Source organism: Myodes glareolus, chromosome 9 (genome assembly GCF_982192425.1).
Source record: "Myodes glareolus chromosome 9, mMyoGla1.1, whole genome shotgun sequence".
Lineage (NCBI taxonomy): Eukaryota > Metazoa > Chordata > Mammalia > Rodentia > Cricetidae > Myodes > Myodes glareolus.
The window spans coordinates 97,135,314-97,152,121 of record NC_142034.1 but is presented as its reverse complement, the minus strand read 5'-3'; the positions used below and the strand labels follow the sequence as shown (position 1 = coordinate 97,152,121).

Here is a 16,808-nt window from a genome sequence, read left to right as displayed (position 1 = left end):
ATGTGTACTGAGCAAATGCCTGGTGAATCTGCCGGGGGCAAAGCACTGTGTTCTGGTCCCATCTGGATTTGTTTTTGTTTTAAGTGGAAACTGATGGAGGAGGCACATGGCCTGGGTCACCTGGATGACGGTCCTGCTCTTCTTCACTGCGGGATGAAGACAGGCGTCTAGGCCCAGGTCTCTCCATTGGTCTCGTCTTGGCTGAGAGGCCAAATTCGCTCATGGACAGAAGGCGATGAACAAACGAGTACACGGATGGTTGTGGCTTGAGTGCTTCATTGCTGCTTTGAGAGCCTGAGCTCCTCAGAATCCCCAGCTCTTTCCTCACCAGCCTTCTCGGAAAGGCAACTGCAGCTGAAGCCGCCTGTCTTTAGAACGCATCCACCCTGCAGGGCCTCTGTAATTCTTCTCTGCCTCTCTGCTAGCACCTGCTCTGTCCTTCACTTCCCCTACCTAACACAGTGCAGTCAGGAAGAGCCTCACTCATGCCAGTAGACGATCAGGGCTCAACAGCTTGGACTCTCCTTTTCTGTGATCACTATGTTCTAGAGGATTCCAATTTTAGAAGTGCATCTCTAAGGTGGGATTTCCCAGTGCTTTGGTGAGCAAGGCCTGTGGAACCCCTTAATCACAATACAGAAGCAACAGATAGTCCATGGGTTCGGAGTGCAAAGGGGCTGAGCTGTAGAGTGGGCCTTCTTCTGCCTGAGGAAGAATGGGAGCCACAGTGAGCTCCGATCTAGCTGGGCTTTGGATTTGTTCAGTGTGGCAGAAGTCTTAGTCCTCTGGGGCTAGCCTGGTGTGCTCGGCAGGAGAAGAAAGTGACAAACATACTTTAAGGGACACATAGGACTGTCAGATTAATCTGAGTTTTTGGAAACTGGTCTTTTTCCTGTTGGCCTGATTGGTGCGTTTCTGTAGGATTGAGGAGTCAGACAGGGTTTCTCTGTGTAGCCCTGGGCGTCCTGAAACTCACTTGGTAGACCAGGTGGCCTTGAACTCAGAGATCTGCCTGCCTCTGTCTTCTGAGAGCTAGGATTAAAGATGTGCACCATCACTGCCCAGCAAGGAGTCTTGATCCATCTAGTTTCTGCCTCTTTCTTTTCCACTTCTGGAGGTGGTGTTACTTACAATCAGGGCTCCAGGGCCTTTCCACCTCGGGGGACATGCCTGTCCCTTGTCAACTTACGTATTCACCCTCCTTTCCAGAGCAGAAATCCCTGGGCTGCTCAGTTGCAAGATAGAAAACTTGCAAGGAGAAGCAGAAGTCAAGTGTCAGAATTAAACAGGAAGTACAAGTAACACTATAAATTTGATTCATAATCTGAATATAACTCGTTAATAAGTAGAATTTAGTCAGAATTTAATCAGAATTAAAGGACCGAGAGTTCAACCATTCACACTTCCAAGGCCAGTGCCTTATAGTGAGTTCTTCATCCAGCTTACCAGTTCTTCCTCAACAAATATGGAGGGGCAGAGCTGCTTTCTGTTGCCCTGGGGTGAGTATGCCCATGATCAAATTCTGAGGACACCAAGAAGACATTGATGCTAGGGAGAGCCATTCCAGAAGTCTGTCTTTCCTGAGATGGTGCTGTCTGGGGTACAGGATAGCAGGATGGCCATCAATGAGGTCAGAAGTATTCTATGGGACAGTCTCTTAGCAAGGGTGGGATTCCTGGCTCTCTCTAAGGGTCTTAGGGAATAGGAAAGGACTTTTCCCTTCCTCTCCTTTCCCAAATCTCTCTTTGCACAGACTCCTTGAGAGGTCTTGCTTCTTCTTTCGGTTTGGAGTACGCTAGCTACTGTGGAAGCGTGGACCTTCTGTAGAAGGTCCGTCAGAGACTTGCGGGGATGTGGGTGTGGCCTTCCTTAGAGAACCCGTTAGTTAAGGAGACTGAGGTGATTCCGGTCAGGATGCCACCAGAAGTGTGAGGGAGCAACAAAAATGGCTCAACTCGCTGGGAACTTGAGTGAGGACAAGGAGTGGGGTATTTTACCCCCAAGGAGGGAGAGCTGAGGCTTTTGTGGGGTCTCTCGCTCTCTCAGACCCTTCTCAGCACTGTCAAGGTCCTGGCTGAGCCACATGGCATGGGCAGGAATGAACTGTGTCTCTGCCCTGAAGAGCTGACCTTCTATTTGGAGAGATGACTTGCACTGTAAAAAAATCTAACTAACACCCTGTGGCCGACACTCTGGTTGGAGTACAGAGGGTAGTTAGGAGCGAGTCAGCCACACTTGTCCGAAGGGACAATCATCAGCTTCCAGAGGGCAGGAGACTGTACTTCTAGTATTTCTTTTACATAGTAAATAAGTAGTTGATGTTGTTTGTTTGTTGAGACAGGGTTTCTCTGTGTATCCCTGGCTATCCTGGAATTGGCTCTGTAAACCAGGCTAGCCTCGAACTCAGAGATACATCTGCCTTTGCCTCCTGAGTGCTGGGATTAAAGGCGTGTGCACCACTGCCTGGCTTTGTTGTTGTCTTTTTTTCTTTTTTTTAAACCTATGGTTTTGTTTTCAGTTACTATGACCAATCATGGTACAAAAAGATTAAAAGGAAAATCCCAGAAATAAACAATTCATAAATTTTAAACAACTCTTTTTTTTTCTTCTTTTTAAACAGTCTCACTATATAGTTTTAGCCTGGCTGGTCTGGAACTCACAGAGATCCACCTGCTTCTGTCTCCCAGGAGTCAGGATTAAAGGCACCGCTCTACCGACCACTGTTTAAACGTCTATATAATATATTGTTATAATTGGTCTAGGCGATTATTACTTCGTTATTCTTTTACTATGCCCCCACCCTCTCACAGGACTAGGGATTGAACCTAGGGTTTCACGCATGCTGGGTCTCATGCATGAGCTAGATCCCCAGATCACTGTGCCTAGTTTAAAAATTTATTACATTTATTTATTTAACTCTCTCTGTGTTTTCACACATGTGCATTCATGCCTTGGTGCATGCGTCAAAGTCAGGTTTCAACTTGCGGGAGTTAGTCTTCTTCTGGGGCTCAAACTCAGATTATCCAGGCTTGGCAGAAAGCGTCCTTCCTTATTGAGCCTTCTGGCATCCCATCTCCCTCTTCCTGAGGAAGTCTCAGGTAGCGCAGCCTGGCACTACATAGTCTAAGATGGCCTTGAACTCCTGATTGTTCTGCCTCCCCCTCCCAAATGCTGCAATTACCTGTGTGCATAAACACACCTGGCTTTATGTGATGCCGAGGATGGGACCCAGGGCTTTTGTGCATGCGAGGCAAACTCTTTAACAAGTGAGCTACAGCCCCAAGCCATCACTGTGTTCAATTTGTAAATTAAAACTGTATGGGGCCAGCGAGATGCTTCACAAAGAAAGTCGTTTGCTGCCAAGCTTGATAACCTGAGTTCCATCTCCAGATCTCACATTGTAGAAGGAGAGCGTTAACCGCTGCAAATTGCCTTCTGACCTCCACACATATGCTATGACATGTGTGCACCCTCCGCACCAACAAACAAATACATGTACAGGAAAAAAAAAAACATAGCCTATATAGAATCCCTGCAAGCCTAGGGGATTGTTTTACAGCATTACTAATCCTTAGCAAGGCGTTTGGATCCCTGAAGGCACTGAATAATGTCTAATGAATGAGCAGATGATTTGTGTAAGCAGAGCTATCTACAGGACTGGGGGAAGCTCCGAGTTTTGCGCCGGCAAGAACAGGATGAGAGCCATACTGGCTAGAATGGGAAGCTCATGTTCAGGGGAGACAAGGCCACATGGATGGGTTGCAGCCAGCTGGGAGAGGCCTTGAATGCTAAGCGGAGTGGCCATCTCCCTAGCCTGCTCTTCCTTTGACTAGACCCACCCCCTTCTCCTCCCTCTCAGATATTTTTAGATCCTTCTAGAGCAGGGACGGCTCTCTTAGTTCAAACAGGTGCAGGAGCCTGGCCTGGAGTTTGAGGCTTACAGGAAGTGGGTTGTGCTGGGAGCTCAGCCCAGAAGTGAGCCAGGGGAGAGCCCTGGAGCTTGCTTGGGAGTCCCCTCCTTCCTTTCCTCCTCCAGCAGGCCACTGCCAAATGGCAGCCCCTGGTCCACCTCCAAGCGGCCGTTGGGTTAGAACCTGGCTGCCCAGTTGTCTCCAGTAGAATTTTCCCTAGATGGCAATAGGTAAAAGCTTGCCAGACAAAGCCAGACCCTCGGCTCGTCCTCTTCCTCTCTTCTTTCCATTAACAGCGTCTCTTGAGTCTCTCTATGTAGCTGGCCCTGAACTCATAACCCTCCTTCATTAAACTCCTAAATGCTGGGATTATAAATGCGTACCACTACACTCATCTTGTACCTGTTTCTTTACCTACTAAGTGGGGATAATAATACTTCAACTGTTGACCACATGGGGACTATGTGATTATGAAAGAAAAAGGGAGCTGGGGGGAAATAGCTCAGCTGGAAGAGTGCTTGTTTAACATGTTCAAAGCCCTGGGTTTTATCCCTAGCACAGCTTAAGCTGGTCATGGTGGTGGGTGCTGTAATCCCAGTACTTGGGAGGTAGGTACAGGGGGGGACCAGAAGTTCAAGGTCATCCCAGTATCCTGGGATGTACAGTGAGTTTGAGGTCAGCCTGGGATATACAGACCCTGTCTCAAAAAAAAAAAAAAAAAAAAAAAAAGAAAAAGAAAAAAGAAAAAAGAAAAGAAAAGTCTATCAGATGCTTAAAATAGTCTTTGAGCCAGGCATGGCAGTGCATGCCTTTAATCCCATGCGTTAGAGGCAGAAGCAGGAGGATCTGGTCTACATAGTGAGTTCCAGGACAGCCAGAGCTACATAGTGAGATACTGTCTCACAAAACTGTTCTTTGCTATTAGATGTTTTTTAACGTTCACACTAGCAGGGCTGTGACAGTATCGGAGCATTTCCACTGTGGAGCACATGCTGCCACTTGACGTGTGCTGCCAGTTTCCTCAAATGTCATGGGGCAAGAACAAGTGAGGGATCTATCAGCATTTCACTGCCGCTAGGGCTGTTAATATCTTTGGGATTCTCTGTCCTCAAAGAGCTTACAAACCAGGAGAGGGGGTAGTCCACACTCCTGAGATGAACAGAGGACCATATAAGGCAGATGGAATCAGGGCTAAAAATAAGTAGTGGAGAGCAGAGAAGGGGAAGCACTCGTCAGACGGGCCCTGTGGCTCGGAGGGGGGCGTTCAAACTGGGACTGAAAGCATGCGGATGCCAGGACTGTAGGGTAGGGGCTGGGGCTTGGGACTAGTGAAATCGCATCAGGTTTAGTGTGGAAGAATGTTTGGCAGGTTTCTGAGGGCCAGGCTTAAGTGTTGGTTCATATGTCATTTTCCTGTGGTTGCCATAACAAGTCACCCCAAACTCGATGGCTTAAAACATTAGAAATGGTTGGGTATGGTGGTGCACATCTTTAAGCCCAGCATTTAGGAGATAGAAGCCGGTGGATGTCTGAGTTCAAGACCAGCCTGGACTACAGTGAGACCCTGTCACCAAACCAAACCAAACCCACAAATGTGTTCTTGCTCAATTCGGGGGACTAGAAATCCAAAATGAAGGCATTGGTAGGGCTATACTTCTGAAGGCCTTTGTGGAGGAAGCCTTTGTGCTTTTTCTAGCTTCTTGTGACTGCCATCCTTGGCCATCCTGGCTTCACTTCTCCAGTCTCACTTCTGCCTTCCTTCAGCCTCCTCGCCTGTCTACGCTTTTATGTTTTTTCCTCATCATATAAGGACATTAAAGACATTGGGTTTAGGGCTCACCCTCATTAACATGCGCTCATCTTAATTAATTACATCTACAAAAATCATATATCCAAATAAGGTCACATTCTCAGGTCATGGTGGACACACGTGTTGAGAGCACACAATTCAACCTGCTATAGTTCCTTAGCTGTGAACCTCAAGATGTCTAGTAGTTGCTACCTCCAAGTGTTTAGTTTTATGTCCCTCGGGCAAAAGTGTTCTGCTGGGCAGAGGGGCACCTGTTGTCTTGGCCCCCACAAGGACTTGATGGCTAATTTGTAGCTCTGCTGACACACCCAAGGGAAACATGTTTAATGAATGTATGGACAGCTGGCTGGAGTGGAGAATTCTGGGAGCAGCTGCCCAGCTTGTAAGGGTGCGTGGAGGTGGGGTGTGACTGCCTGGGTACGCTCAGCTATGGAACATGTTAGAGGACTGGCTTCGGGATAGGTGGTGACAGGGAGAGCAAGGACTCAGACGCTGGGAGTCTATACACAGTATGCTTTCTTTGCGAGGCCCTGTATCGATTTCCCCTCTTGATCTCAGCTCCTGGGTGTTGTGGGAGCCAAGCGAGGGATGTGTGGGATGTGGAAGCCCCACCTGATCTTTGGAAGAAGCTGATCAGAATAAACTTCTGAAGGACCACCCTGTGAGGCCCCCATTCTCACGGACCTCCTGCCAGCTGCTGAGTAGAGCAGTTAGGGCTCCTCACAGCGGGCAGCAGAGTGCTCAAGCCTGAGTCTGGGCATCTAGGCAGCTCCAGAGGCTGGGTACTGTGGCACATCCTGGTTCTGAAGGGAGCAGGATCAGGCGGTTACTTTCAACCCCTGCCCAGACCTTTTTAGAAATGTGCATCAGTGGGTACTGGAGAGACTGCTCAGTGGTTAAGAGTCCTTGCTGCTCTTTCAGAGGACCTGAATTTGGGTCCCAGCACCCGTATCAGGTGGCTTGCAACTGCCTGTAACTCCAGGGTATCTGATGCTGTTTTCTGCCCTATTCAGGTACCCACATACACATAGCACACGCACACACAAGCACATAAATAAATCTTTTTTTTTTTAAAAAAAAGAGCAACAAAACAACAGTAAAATGTTCACCAGCGAGCACAAGGCCTACTTCAAGCACCCACTGGTCTCCCTCGCTAGCCTGGCATTGTGTGCTCTGCTCCCCAGCGCTCTCCTTTCCTCCTCCCCACAATCACTGCTCCCCTCACACACTTGGCTTGTCTCCTGCAGCTTTGTCCCCATGTAACCTCACATCCCAAGAGCAACTACTCAGGTCCCATGTTGTCCAGTCCTTCTCTGGCATGGAGACTGATGCTGGGTGCTAGTTCTGGCTTGTTGCCACTCATCTCTCCCTTTAATTGGATCCTAATGTCCTCAAAGGGAGGAGATTTTGTTCAGTAATTCAGTTCACTTGGTTATTACACAGTCAGGTAGGAAAGCAGCTCTTCTAGGGCCCTTTAGTCACACAAGAAGTAGGCCTGTGGAGGTTAAGTACCGGCATCAGGACACAGCTCAATGCCGCTTCTCTTGTCTTATGGAATTATTCTGTTACCAAGTCGAAAAAAAAAAAAATCTTCCATCCGACTGTTTTCCATCCATCCATTTTGTGTCCATCCACACAAATAGCTATTCTTGGTGCTAAGGAAACAAATTCCAACCCACGAGAAACTACGTAAGTTATGCGGCGTCTTGGAAAACAGTAGATGCAGAGAAGGAAAATAAAACCAGGGCGAGTGAAAAAGCAAGGCTAAGTGGGAGGCAGTGGGCAGTGGGTAGCTGGAGCGAGCCTTGGTCACATCAGAGCAAAGTGTCCGGGAAGATAGAACACACTGGGGTGGCCCAAGAGGAGCAAGAGTTCTAAGGTGGACGGAGTGGTCAAGGTGGTAGAGGAGAAGAGATGAGGTCGCAGGGGAAGCAGGGCAGAGGTCATGGGCCTCTAGGTCACTGTAGAACTCTGACTCTTCCTTTGCAGAAGACAGGAACAGCTGGAGGGGTGCACGAAGGAGCGACATCACTCACAGCTCTGGCTGATGGAACACACAGGGCCTTGGGAAGGGGTGGCTGTGTGGTCCTTTTTCAGAGAGCCCTGAGGAGCACTGACCGGGAAAGGAGGCTTGTTGTCACGTGTGCTCAGCAGTCATCAGATTCTCACAGTGCAGGGAGAGCTGCTAAGTCTCAGCTAAACACCTGCTGTCTCCCTGGGGAAAAAGGTGACAGGTACTTCAGGAATACAGAACAGACACACTGAACTAAGTTTAAGGGATAGGGAGGAAACTCCTGGGGGATGAGCCTCAAAGCTGAGCTCTGAAGGATGAGCAGAAGTTGGCCCTGGGACAGGGATTGGCAGTGAGACAGGCGTTTTAAAGGCTAGTTAGAAAGTCGTGCTGTGTGAAGGTGATTTGAATCATAACTCAGGCATGAGTAACAGGAATGTAAAGAGGTGTTGGGCATGGCCGTTTCTCTGGAGATGTCAATCGGAAGATAGATCACTGCCATAGAGAGTGTCTCGTCACGTTACTCAGGGTAGAGAAGTCTGGACATGAGTGAATTGAGGCCAGAGATCCATGTGACCTCAAGTGATATGAACCAAAAGACGTCATAAGGGGTGTGGTACGAGACATGGCTAGCAAGAGGGGACAGGCAAGGCTGGAACCTGTAGAAATCAGGAGGGAATTCCAGGCAAACAGGCCGTCATGATACCGCAAGACATGTTTAAGTCCTAAGCCAAGTACCTGTTTGTGGGATGTGGAGCTCTTGTGGCTGGTGTTGGTGGAGTTCCTAGGAGAAGGGTAGGCTCTTCGTCCAACATTGTTTTTTTGAGACAGGGTTTCTCTGTAGCTTTGGAGCCTCTCCTGGAACTCACTCTGTAGACCAGGCTGGCCTTGAACTCATAGAGATCCACTTGTCTCTGCCTCCCAAGTGCTTGGATTAAAGGAATGTGCCACTACCACCCATCAAGCAGAGGTTCTTTATTTTTTAATTAATTAATTAATTAATTAATAACGATTTTTTTTTTCTCATTTTACACACCCATCCCAGTTTCCACTCCCTCCCCTTCTCCCGCTCCCTCCACCTTCCCCCCATGTCCCCCATCCACTCTGGGAGCAGAGGTTCTTAGCCCCTTTAAGGGGCTGAATGACCCTTTCACAGGGGTTGCCCCAGACCACTAGAAAACAGATATTATATTGTGATTCCTAAGAGTAGCAAAATGACAGCTATGAAGTAGCAATGAAAATAATTTTATAGTTGGGGGTCACCACAACATGAGGAACTGTGTTAAAGGGTTGAAGTTCTAGGAAGGTTGAGAGCCACTGCTCTGGAGGTTTTGAGTTTGTCCTGTCCTGGCAGCATCAGCATTAGGGTTGTTCCTTTAACTCTTCCTACGATGACTGCTGAGACACCTCTGCAATCTTCTTGTGATCTTGAGCATTTCAAAGACTTCCTAGTGAAGGCTGGTGGCTTTTCTCAGGCTCTCGATGGAACCTCCCCTCAAATCTCCAAACAAACTGCGCCTCCAACCTGCTCTGGATGTTTCTGGCTTGCTGGGAAGGCAAAAAGGGGAGTGAGTGAGAAAGCCAAGGTATACAGGGTCTTGCAGGTGGAACATGGGTCTAAAGGTTAGAATTATTAGATAGGAAAAGGGGGCTGGCTGCATGTGGTTAGGAACCATGTGTGAAGACAGGTTAGAAGACAGGTTTGTGTTTAGCCCTGGCTCGTACTTGCTCTCTGGGGGACTTCTAATACCCCTTTTCTTTCTCCTGGGGACTTGGTTTCTTCATTTGTGGAATAAGAGTTGAACAAAATTAATTTATAATTTTCCTTCAGTTCTAGAAGTCTCTATTGTAAAAATAACCATAAGACTAAAAATCAAGATGTGGGGGTATGGCTATAGGGGCCAGAAGTGGAACTCATCTGCCATAAATTTGGGGATATTCTCAGAGGGAGAAAGTGGGCTGCTCCGGCAAAGAGGAGTTCTTCCATAAAGGTCTATAGGCTAAGGCATAATACCTGTTCCACTGCTGACCAGCCTGGCTTTGGCTGGCCCTTCCTCCTTCATCCACTATGAACAGACACTGGAACGGGCGGCTTTTGTGGTGCCTGGGAGTGAGAGCTACTGAGGCTGTCCTGCTGGCAGTGGGCAGCAGTGCTGGTACGACTGGGTGCTGTTGGCCTGCCACTGTAGCTATGGCACTTCCGCTCCCCTGAACTGTTTGAGCCCAGCTGCAGGAGATGGTGAAGAAGAAGGCTGACTGTGGTTGGTTCTACAGACTGGTGTATGAGGTGCTTTCGACCTAAGGGTCAGAAGCCTTCTCAGCCTATGAGGCATTTGGCCAGGGGAAGCCTCAGCCTGTGAGGCGTAACCAGTTAAAGCTTCAGTTCAGGCGCAGGCTGGGAAGATCCAGTTCCCAAGTGCAGACTTGTCCAGCCTCCTTAGGCTGGGAAAGAGGTGGCTCTGGTCTCACTGCTCCTTCATTGCTGAGCCCCAGTGACTAACCCGAGGCATCCAGAGGGAGCTGCGCTCCTTTGGCTCCCACTGGGTATCTCCTTGCTGGCATCCAGAAGTTAAACCATCAGTTTTCCTAGCTTCCTTCCCTACAGATGCCAGGGAGATTTAGTCTCCTCAGACTGGGAGCTGAGGAGATACGGGAGTCAGACGCCTGCCTCAGTCTTTCTTGGACTCCATCCTGCATTCATTCCCCTTTCCTTCCCTGGCCAGCCATCTTAGTCCTTGCGGAGTGAGTCCTTGCAGAGTTCCAGACACTCTTGTGAGGATTTTGTGCTGATGTCTGGAAAACAGTTTCAACAGGACACTTCTATCCGTTCACTTGGAGGCAACACGACTTCATCTTTTTTTCCCTCTTTTTGAGACAGAGTCTTATGTAGCCCGGGCTGACCTCAAACTCAATGACCCTGAACTTTTGATTCTCTTGTTACCACTTCCCAAGTGCTGGGATACAGGCATGTGACACCACATTCAGTCTGTGCCGTTCTGGGGATGGGACCAGGACTTCGTGTGTGCTGGGCCAGCACTCTACCATCAGCTATATTCCCAGCTCATGACTTAATATTGTGCTTCTCCTAGAGATATTCACCTTTCCAAATGAATAAGCAAGCCAGGTGTGGCAGCATGTGCTCACAGTGCCCTCACTCAGGCTGAGTTACATAGAACCAAGCCAGCTGGAACTATGCAGCAGGACCTTGACTTAAAGCAAGCAAGCAAACAAACATCTAGGCATAGTGATGCGTGCCTGTGATCTCAGCACTTGGGAGGTGGAGCCAAAAAGATTAGGAGTTTAAGTCTAGCCTTGGCTACAGAATGAGTTTGAAGCTAGGCCAGGCTATGGTGCTTATGTCAAAACAAGCAAGCAACCAGCCCACTAACCAGCCAAACAAATAAAACAAAAATGAACAAACATCGTCTACACTAATGATCCCCTGGCATCTAGACAAGCACCTGTAGATCTACCAATGGCCATGAGATTTATAGCAATTTCTCTCTATACCTCCCAAACCAAGTATTCACAGGAATTAGAGGTGAGGTGGAAAGTAAAGTTATTCTGTCAATTCTCTGTACTCTATAGGTTAAAAATAAATGTGTTAGAGACTTTGACCCTTTTCAAAAGAAGAAGAAATAGGTGGACTACGAAGGCCCTGTTCTAAGGCAAACATAGCTCCTGTTGTTGGCTTAGTGGGAGAGAGGGTGAGGTTGACTTGGCACAGGGATGACTTAGAGGCAGTAGGAGCTGGGTTCTAGAAGCAGATACTACCAAAGATTCCCGTGGAATCAAGGCAGGTACTCTTTTAGAGTTTTAGTTAGTGAAATTTGAGTACTTGGCCACTGAGATGGTTCTCTGTGATTGCTGCCTTTGCTGGTGTGTCCTGTTCCCTTGAGTCATTTGGGGGCTTGAGTCCAGCCAGGGATGAGCTGTACTGGTGGGATTAGCCTTGACTTTAGAGACTTGGCCATGAAATCCAAGAAAGCCTCCACTGCCTCTTCTGTGGGACCCTGTCTCCTTTGTCTGGAGGAAGGGCTAAAGGCCAACGACTAGAGAGTGTTCCTGCATCCTGGAGAATGTAGACAGCCTTTGCTCTGGCAGACACTTCTCTGCTGAAACTCCAAACGGCATCAGCCGTCAGCCACATTGTCTGAGGAAGGCGTCTCCTGAGACGCAGAAGAGGGAACTCTAGATGGTGAGCGGTCGCTGTAGAATGAGGTGCAGTAAGTAAGCAAGTGGAAAGAATAATTAAATGGACGGTTTGCAGGAAGGGTCAGCCTGCTGCTGGAAGACGGGGGGAGAATAGCAGAAGCATCATGGGTCTGATGGTTCCCCAGACACAACCCTTGAGATGTGGGCCAAGGGCCACCTGTGGGCCTTGGAACTCCTGTGTACCTCAAGGCCAGTGTGCTCCTGATAAGGTAGAGAACCAGAAAAGACTTTCCCCTGGCATCTTTATGACTATTGATGGCTCATTTGCATAAGTGGGTATGCATGGTGGTCAAAAGGTATTGCACTTATATGTTACTTTGCTCATCACAGCTTCAGATTAAATGGGCGAAGAGGCATGTAGGAGAATGACCAGTCTATCCTTACTAAAGACTCCTAAGCAACCATCACTCGCTTTGAATCCCAGCACTGAGGAGGCCGAGGCAGGTGGATCTCTGAGTTCAAAGTCAGTCTGATTTACAAAGTAAGTTCAGGCTGACTAGGGATACGCAGTAAGACCCTGTCCCCACTCCCACTCCACCCCCAAATCCTAAAGAAATGACTGCACTGGAATTCACATTGTGCTCAAAACAGATTAATATGCAAAGTATTTCTTAGGTTCTGAGACTTGTTCTTTAGACTTCCACTTTCAACTTTGGGATGGAGCTCCCTGGTAGTTGGTGCTGAGGAAGATTTAGTGTTGAGGGTCTTGGGTCTTGGTATTTTCTAGAATTATCTTATAAAACACAGCTGTATACTGGCCCAACCCCAGTGTTTGGAAAGCTTTGTAGGTATGGTCACACCATTCCCAGGCAGAACTCTGCAGGAATGAGCTGTGGGACAAATGCCTTATGTTTCCTGTGTCTGCCTCCTCATTTCAAGAGAGAGTGCTAGCCCTTGCCTTTTCTGCCCCAGAGGGCTGTGAGGAGGATCAAAGAATAAGGACTCCAAAGTGTCTCACAGTCCTGAGGGCAAGACCGGTTCTAGCTCAGAGTTTCGCACCTGTGCGGGAACAGAAAGGAAGGGAGCTGAGGTTGCCCGACTTCTCCCATTCTCACCCTCTAGACAGTGGGGCAGATAGAGTCAGGGAGGTACGGGTTACGAAGGAGGCCCTGTCTCCACCGTATTTTGTCTTCCCTCTCCCCTTAGGAACTTCCTGGAACACAAGCAGGTAAATCACTGAGGAACAGTGAGAGCTCCAGGCCACAGTCAAGGGTTCTGTCCCAGCCTGACCTTGTCCTCTGGCCAGCCTTAGCCAGAGCTTCCTCCTCTCCAGCCGGATTCACCGGTCCTTGGAAACTCATCGGTCTCCACAGAGAGTGCTAATGGATAAGGCAGGAGTAGAGGAACAAAGCCAGTGTGCTTGATGGTGGGGAGAGAAGGTGGAGCCACTGCTGGGGTGTGAGGTTGAGAGAGCAACAAAAAGCCTAGATTCCCCAAGAGGGCTGATGGTGGAGGGGGAGCCAGGAGAGGTAGTGCTGGCCTGTGCCAGGCTGAGCCTGAGTGTGAGTGATCCTGGGATTCAGGCTGTCAGGCGCTTAGGCCTCCCATGGGCCTCTTGGGATGACTGGGGGCTTGCTATTCATGTGCCTTGACGTCAGTGCTCAGACCTGGCCAGCGCTGAGCTGGCTGTGTTGGCGGCAGTTCATACAGTAGATACTGCATGGCCTGATACGGAACCGTACTCATTTCATCAGAACTCAGCCCACCGGGACCCTCTGCGTCCTCTTGCCCCTCCTGCTCTGGGCACCATCGGGGCTTCTGGCAAAGGGTCCGAGAAGGAGGGGAGGAAAGACACTGTCCTTGGATCTCAGGGAACTGAGCATCAGATGTGCCTCCCACAACAGATTTGGGTCCAATGCTTCCTGAGGTTGAGCCCTGGGAGCCCCAGCAGGACAGCTGGTTTCACTGGAAGACTTTCTGCCAGAGCCGTTGGTTTTAGCTTGAGAAGGAGGGCCATGGGGCAAACTGCTTAGCCGACAGCCAGGGGTGGGTGCTTTGGCTTTAAGGTGTAAAAACCAATGATGGGCGGTGCTAATGTACACACACACACACACACACACACACACATACACACACACACACACACACACACACACACACACACACACACACACGGTCCAGTAACTGGAAGCAGAAACACAGCAGTGTGAAAGTCAGGCATCCTTTCGATACCTGGTTCTCATGCTCTTTTGGGTGATGCTGGCTTCTCACTCCCATTGGAGTCAGAGATTTTTTACTTCTGTTGTCATTCTCCGTGTAGCACTGGCTGTCTGGAACTCACTCTGTAGACCAGATTGGCCTTGAACTCACAGAGATCTGCCTGCCTCTGTCTCCTGAGTGCTGGAATTAAAGGTGTGCGCCACCACTGCCCAGCAGAGGTTCTTCTGAGAATATCAGAAATAAAAGAAGAAGCCAGACCTGGATCTCTTTAGCTCAGGGTCATCACTACAGCCACCATCGTCTCCACCTTTGTCATCACAGAGCAACAGGAGCCCGTGGGAAGTGTTTGATACAGCAGAGGAAATGCTACTGCCATTCTGGGGGAAGGCGCCAGGTTTCAGAGGCCCAACCAAAACTGGAAGCCCCAGTGGAAATCCTCCCAATGCAGAGGGCTGGGAGTAGAAGCTTTGGGGTCAAACTGTTTGTCTTTGGCTTTGTGTGCTGGGATTACTGAAGATACGTTTTTATTGTTGTTGCCAGGGTTGCCTCATGTATAGTTTAAATGTGAACTACTTAGGAAGGGGAGGAAATAAAGAATCAGGAACAAGGTGACTCCATGTGTTGAAAGCCACAGGAAAGGAGAGGAGAGGAAGTGGTGGAGACCAGCGCCTTTCGAACCATAGCAATGTGTAAATTAGTCATCTGGGGCATCTTGTTAAATAAGTATTCTGATCCATGCATCTCCAGAGAGCTCTGGGGTGATGCTGAGGAAGAAGCTGGTCTCTGGGTCACACTTGGAGTAGTGATAACCCTGCTCAGAGTCAGGCAGTCTCCTTTCCAGGTCAAAAGTCAAAGGTCCTCAGCCTGTTACTAGCCATGGGACATATGCAGGGCCCTGAATTTCAGTCTTCTCACCTGTAAAAGGAATCGAAGTAGCTGGGCAGCTGTGGAGCACGCCTTTAATCCCAGTCAGGAGGGAGAGGCAGGCGGATCTCTGAGTTCCAGGACAGCCAGGGCTACACAGAGAAACCTTGTCTCAAACAAAACAAAAGAGGGAGAGAGAGAGAGAGAGAGAGAGAGAGAGAGAGAGAGAGAGAGAGAGAGAGAATACTTACTTTCCAGAAGCAGGTAAGTCTAAATAAATATTTTCCATTGCCTATCATAATAAATAATTATATGAATATATCTCATATTTTATACATCTTACTGCTCAGAGGACTGTCAGTTTCCTTAGGTTAAAACAAATTCTTGCCACAGATTCTTCTCAGAGACTAGGGAGATAGAAAGGCAGGGGAAGGAACTGGGGAAAGTAATATTCAGTTCCCTCGTCCTGCTGAGACTAAGGAACCAGGAATTCTTACTGGTTTCCTCATGTAAATGTAGACTTCTTCTGGAACTTTCTGTAGGGCAGGCAAGGGTCTTGAGTGCTGAGAACACACAATTAAGATCCATCTTGCTACCCAGGAGCATGATCCTGGAAAGAGGGCGCATGCAGTCAGGGACTGGGATCCCCACGAAGGTTCACCTTGTGAGCTAGGAGTCGGCAGTTCTGGGTACCAGTCACCTCTTTGCCACATGGCGGCCGTGAGTCGGTGGCCAACCAAAGACCATCACTAATTTGGGTGTAAAATCTGCCAGGCAAGACAAGCCAGCTTACAACAGCTGTGCATACTAGTGTGCTTGGGATGAAGTTTTATACATTTGTGTACAGGGGTCCTCTAGGATTAGTCACTCCGCAGCTCCCCACCCTTCAGGAGCTGACACAGGTTGACTAACTGTGGAGCTAGTGAGAAAACACCCATTCCTAATGGCTGGAGACTGCCCCCGCCTTTTGAGAACTGGCGAGGGGTGGGATACCTAGAGACAGGAAGACTTCTTTCTTCGATGAAGGAAGAGATGCACGCACCAGGCTTTCCCTTAGAGGGACTGTTTTCCTTTGCTTCTCATGGGCTCTTTGAAGAGATCCTGGTTTGTGAGGGAAGGTCAGAAGGGATAGGTCTAAGCTTTGCTTCCACACCATTTTCCAAAAATACCCAGCTTGACCCTTGGTGGCAGTCTCTGGCACAGACTGGGGCCATGTTTGTTCTGTTCTCCCCGTGTCCTCTGCTCTGTGGGTACAGCCACAGGACCTTAGAAGGGGATCCCCTCAGAAGGGGTTGGCTGAGGCCATTGGGAAGCCCAGGCCCTACCCATTTTGGATGTCTCCTCCTCAGGCCCTGCTCACTCTAATCTGAGGTAGAGAGGCCAGCAAACGCCTGCCCTTAAGGGGACAGGGTTAAATGTGTGACTTGATAAAGCTGAGAGCCACAAGTAATCCCCTAAGTACTTTGCCTTGTAACCTAAGATTATCTGGCCTGCAAACACCTGTTTTCGCTCCTTTTGCTGATAGCAGTATAAAAAGCTCGCTGGTTAATGACTCTAGGAACTGACGAGGAGTGGAATGCACAAGCATTTGTCCCGTCTTGGAGTATCTCCTCAGGAGCCAGGTGGCACGTGCCACGCCCATTGCAAGGTTGAGGAAGGATTGGAAGGGCTCACCAAAGTTTCTATCCATATATAGTCATCAGGACCCAGGGGGGAAGATTTGAAGGTCAGGGTCAGGCTTTGGGGGTTCTTGAGTTACTTCAGCAGCTAACTCCCTTAGTGGACAGAAAGTCAGTCCTTTAACTCCCTAATCTGTAGACCCCCAGAGGCGCGGAGG

General features: G+C 48.9%; 1 protein-coding gene across 2 annotated transcripts in view; it reads left to right on the top strand.

The window, feature by feature from the left end:
* Srl (sarcalumenin) overlaps positions 1-16,808 on the top strand; it is a 40,787-nt gene that overhangs the window by 5,881 nt on the left and 18,098 nt on the right. The gene's annotated exons all lie outside the window — the stretch shown is intronic.